Source organism: Lactuca virosa, chromosome 7, assembly GCF_052849685.1.
Source record: "Lactuca virosa cultivar CGN04683 chromosome 7, Lactuca_virosa_CGN04683_v6, whole genome shotgun sequence".
Lineage (NCBI taxonomy): Eukaryota > Viridiplantae > Streptophyta > Magnoliopsida > Asterales > Asteraceae > Lactuca > Lactuca virosa.
The window spans coordinates 140131759-140138091 of record NC_136432.1 but is presented as its reverse complement, the minus strand read 5'-3'; positions in this window follow the sequence as shown (position 1 = coordinate 140138091).

Here is a 6333-nt window from a genome sequence, read left to right as displayed (position 1 = left end):
GATTCTTACTTTGTAAAATAAACCAATTGAAGATAATTTCAATGATTCTAATTTCACACTCCCAAATCCTTATCGAAAAATGTGAGAATTTCAAATTCCTATCATTTATCGAAATCTGTTTAGATTTTAAACTTATATGCACTGACCCTCCTGTAATGAATATGTACAAAGTCACAAAGACTTGTCAACAGTCATTATAAGGTATTCCAATGGAGATCAACTCCATGGAAACTAAGTCTCATATTCAAAGTACATTGCTTTGGACATGCTTCTTCCATTAAGTTTTCTAATCTTACACAGATAACTTCCACCTATGGAGACAACTCCATATTCTCATTTTGACTATCACTTCTGAATAAGAGATGCCTCTTTTCAGAATATGTCAATATGGTCCTTCCAAAATTAGCACTATACTTCCAACTGTCCCTGAGCAACCAATCTTTGGTAAACCTCAGATTGTCCTCGACAATTGCTTAATCATTTTAGTCATATCCAATTCTAGACCTTTTCCCTTCTTAATGCCTCTGGGCATTTGGAAAAATTTAGAAATGACAAATATTATAGCACATGCAATCGATCCTGTACCCAAAGCAAATGGTACACGATTCATGATGTCTCACATAAAGACATGATTCTAGACCAGTCTTTTGCTACAATATTTTTATTTGCCATGTTTTCAAAATTTGACTATGAAGAGGGATGCCGTAATCATAATCGAATTTTGAGAACGCAATATATAGAATTTCCTTAAGTTGAACCAATCCAACATGAAATTCATATATATATTCTTGACTAAAGATGATTATGGTCTCAATCTAAGCCTTTAGAACTGAAATGAAGTATATCCTCTCCCTTAATTATAGCAAAACAACTTTTTCAATCCCTACAGCCTCACGAATTGAAACTTTTGTTTTCTATAATTAACATTGCTAACTTGCAACACTAACAATAATTATCATGCTCCCACTAACATGATGATTATTAGCATAACACTTATGCTCCCACTAGCTTTGACATGTACTCAGAAATCAGCTGGACTTCTAGAAATCAATACTTTATTGACTTCCTTACCAAAGTTCAGATTTCTGATACGAGATGCTTTGATAAAACTTTATCAAAATCATACACCTTTCCTTAGATAGCATGCATGTGTGTCTAAACAATTTCAGAACTATGAAAAGGGATGTCGTAATCATAGTCTCAATTGTTTAGACCTTTTGCCATCTGCTTCAAATCTACTTGGTGGAAGTGTTTCCTCACCATCATTTTCATGAATCAGAGAGAAACCTTATGACCCTTAGATTTTATGGTGTATGTGTTCTTATCCATGTGAATCGTCAAAACCATAGTCACAAGACAAGGATAATGACAAATCCAAACTCATATGGACTGAACTTATGCAATCTTAACTTCTTGCCACCTGGCAGTATATGGCCTGTCATTGCTTCCAAGTTGTTATGCAACCAATTGAGAACTTTCAGAACTCCTATGCAAAGCCAACTTTAACTGGAATGGGCACAGAATATGTCAACATGATAGGTTATAAACCTCAAGTCGTGTGCTAGTGAAGAACCTCATGTTTTATTCTTGATTAGTTCTTGAAATTCTTTTTAGGATCTTTAAGACTCCCACTGTCCTCTTGACATATAAGACTATCTTGCCAAATATTCAAGAGATAGTGCGGATTCTTTATCAAGGCAAACACTTCACACAATTGGCCTTAGTTGGTCTTTGTTTAATCCAAAACATCACAACTTACCAACTTCAAATGTACAAGAGTAGGACACTTTTACTCTTACATATGACAAATGTTATAAACCTTTCTTTAAGATATGTCACTCAACTTATAGTCTTGGAGTATGACTCTAAGACTTGTTTTGAAACGAAGTATGACTCATCTTCTTGATTTAACCATTTCAACAATTCATGACTCCTCTTCTTAGTCATAAGAATGCACTAAGATGTCCTTAGAAGACTAATTGTGATGTGGTTCTTTAATCATTAAGATGATCACAAAACATGATACTAAAGTACTCTCCCATCTTTTCAGATTTGAGAAACTTTTATCTGTCTGCCTAATTTGATTCTTCCCATTCGTTCTGCCATACATTGAGACTTTTCCAATGTTTCAGAATTATACTTAAACTTGTAAGTATAACCATATTTACTAAAATTTAGTAAATCATGACGAATAGTCTTAACGAGCTTTTTGGTGGACTTGACCAGTGCACAAGAATATGTACTCGATCCCTTTAGTCCTTAACTTGACTCACACATCCATGTGAACAAGTCTTAATTTTCCAATGCTTGAAAGTTCTCATTCATCATACTATTCAACTTGCATGATTCCAAGTTTCTATCCAACTGAAGCCTTGGGAATGAGAATCTTTCCTTATTTGGTAAATTATGACACTACCACAAACGAAAGAATCAAGTCCATTTTTTTTCAAATATTGCTATCAATGGAATCATATAAACAACCATTTTCCACAAATGCCACTTGTAAGGATATTTAAAATAAATATAAAATTAAAAACTTTTATTTTATTTCAAAACTTGGCGGAAAAAACTTATCCTTATAGTGCAAATGCATACGGAAAAACTTGTTGTTATCTATTCCTAAGCAATATATCATAACTCCTAAGTAACAGCTTCACAATTCTGATGCGATCGAAATCCACCTACGCGATCAGAATCAGCATATACTTCCTTTAAGCTTTCTCTCTATTCTTTGATTCTTAAAACATCAACATGTGGCCCAGTCACATCATGTAATGAGGATCTTAGAATAGAAACTTAACAGAGTTAGATAATGGGCTCTACCTGAAGTAGAGTCAGACTTATTGACTTTAACATCCTTAGGTAAACTTGGCAGCTTTGCAATCAACGCCCCTTCCTTTGGCAAAATAAACATATGGACCCTTTGGTAATGGGACTATCTCAGACTTAGCCTTTCTCTTTACCATTTGGTCAACCGGGTTGACTATGGCCAATCCCTTTCCATTGGGAAGAGAATGCTTTTTCTGGATTTCCAGTGTCACCATTGTCACTGTCCATAAAGTTTTTGGGAAGTTGATCTTCTAATCAAATTTTCTTTACTATCGTTCCAAATCATTGCTGATTCAGCAGCACCAAGCAAATAGATATGATCATTAAGGTTCATGTCATAGTCTGTTTCATAGTAGTCCCAAAGGAACTCACTATGTGACTTAGAAAGTGATTGAACATCCAACTTTCTCAAGACTTTGACACCCAACTCTCCCAGCTTGTCAATATGTGACTTCATCTCTAATATGTGATCACACATAGACCTTGCTTGCCATTAGGGCTTGAGTGACCTTGAACTTGTGGGTTAGGGAGAATAATTGGAGGAGGTGGAGGAAGTAAAGTTCCAAGAGATTTGGGAAGATCATAGATGTCTGAACTAGACATCTTTTGGGAGATATTCAAGATAGTTGATCTAAAGTCCTTAATATAACACCCAATATGAAATATTAAGTCTAGGATCCAACAACCTATTTATAACTGGAAGAGGGATGCCGTAATCCGAGTTATAAAATAGTTGAAGGTAGGTAAATGACGATTTACCAATTTCCACCATGAAAAACGAAATAATGTAATTAGGTTTTTAATTGGATTTGAAACTCCTAGATCTTTTGAGATTCATTGAACTTTTCAATGGCATGTTTCAATCTCGAGTGTGCCCTTCAAGTTTTGTGACTGGGATGCCGAGGATCACAAAACAAGGTGTGACGTAACCATGCAAATATACTTGGTACCCTTAATATTTACCCCTCAATCGATGTGCCGGTTAACCACACGAGCTCCACCGATACTATGATAAATATTAAGTTACCCTTTGTCTACTTTGTTAAATCCAGGTTAGTGTGCTGGTTAACCACACACGCTCCACTAACGGTTTAAACAAAGTGCAAAGTGTAATTTCATGGATTAGCACCTTATTCACATTTTCCTAAGTAACTAAGATTGGGAATTTATAAGTGTTTAGTTACTTAGTATTTATCATTAATACTATTAATGAAGTGAGAATTATAGTCCTTGTCCTACCCGTTTAGCTAACGACCCTCCACTAGTCAAGGAAGCGGTTGGTGAGAGTGGACACCCATTAAACTGCCATTTTATAGGCAGTAACCTTATACCCCCTTATAGACCGGCTTCGTGAATGAGGCCTACTAACGGTAAGACTGACTTGCTCTTATACATATATTTATTATTAACTTATAATACTATAAAGTATAAGGGTTGAATTTTAACTTTTAAAATTATAAGGGCTAACTTGGAATTAAAGTATTCATGGGGAAAACTTTACAAATTCCAAAACTTGAGGGCAAGTTTTGAAAATATTCAAAACTAATTAATTCCATAACTTATGTGTTTAAAGTAGTTTTAATTAAAAAAAAACTCTTAAAGTTCCATAACTTGAGGACAAGTTATGGAAGACTTTAAACTAATAAAAGAATGTAACTTTTCTTTATTTTTGTAACTTATGGAACTAATTAAGGTTACACATTTTATCATTTAATGAAGTGACTCTTGAACCTCCATAACTTGAGGACAAGTTATGGAGTCATAAAACCATTTAATGAGGACAAGACTCTTCATTTTTGTAACCATTGCCAACTTTTTATTAGTTTTATGAAACTTAAATGTGACTTTTCATATAAGTTGAGGACAAGTTACAAAAACACATTTTAGAATCAACTCTTAGATTAAAATGGATTGAAAACACATAATCAATTAACTTTTCTATTAATCTAATAAACTCATATGAACAAAGATAATTCACATCAAATATTTTTCAAGTAATTAGCCTAACTTTTAAACTAATACAATTAGATTTTCCAGCTAATTTTGCAAGTATAACAAGAAAACAAGCCTTGGCTCTGATACCACTGTTGGGTTATGAGCATTCTAACACTCCTAAGTGTACATGCAACCCTAAATACCTTGGATCTATGTTTTCTCTATTATACATACAATTATGAACATCCAAGGTATTATCCTAATCTAGCATACAAAATAATAAATATAACAAGATAGAATACATACCTCTTTGATGTAGAATGTCTTCATGAAGCTTGAGTGCCTAGTGCCCCAAGTGTGACACCTCAAATGGTTCACACAACACCAAATACACTTGGAATAACTTGAGAGAAACTTGAACACTCCTTGAAATCGTCTAGCCCTCACACTCACACATTAGTGCACGATTTCTTGAGCCATGGGATTCTTTTATATGGTGGCTATTAGGGTTACACCATGTAACTCATAACTTTACCCATTCCTTATGCTCCATGGATTTTAACCTCCATGGAGTATCCATGGGTCACCCCATGGACTTAGTCCAACATAAGGAATCTTGGATCACAAGCCCACATATATAAGAATGAATGATTTACACAATCAACCCATATATTTAATTAGTCTCCTTTTGATCACTTAATTAATTCCAAATTAATTCTTGATCAATACTAATTAAATAACCTTATTAATATATTAAAACTTATGATATATTAACCAACCTTAAGTGTTATTTCTCTCATTATAGTCTATCCAAATGCATGATGCCATGCAACCCAAATGGACCATGCCGGGTCGGGTCAAGTCTTACCAATTATAGTTATGGACTTAGACATTAATCCAACACTACCATACCCGCTACTATACCTACTGCTGTCCCTAATAACCTTGCACCAGCTAAGCCCTATGTTGGTATCCTCCCTAAATGCAACATGTGCAATTTTCATCACAACGGAAATTGCCGAGAAATACAGTGTCGTAACTGCAACAGGAAAGGGCATACTGCCCGATTCTGTAGAATACCACCCAACCACTTAACCAAGCACCTGCCGCTGGAGTAGGCCGAGCATGCTACCAATGCGGTGATGTGGGGCATTTCATGAAAGATTGTTCAAAAGCTGGAAATGCCGGTGCAGTTGGGAGGATTTTAGCACTGGGTCATGAAGAAGCGGTGGCAGACCCTGCTGTGGTCACGGGTACGTTCCTTCTCAACAATACTTATGCATGCATTCTATTTGATTGTGGTGCTGAGAGGAGCTTCGTGAGCCATAATTTTAAACACCTACTAAATCAAAACAACCAACCACTAAATGAAACTTTCACAGTAGAAATGGCTAACGGGAAATCTGAATCCACCAACGATATATACATATGATGTATCCTTACCTTAAATGACTTGTCTTTCCCAACAGACCTTATGCCGGTCTCTATCAAAAGTTTTGGCATCATAATAGGTATGGATTGGTTGTGCCCCAACCATGCCGACATCCTATGTTATGAAAGAGCTATTCG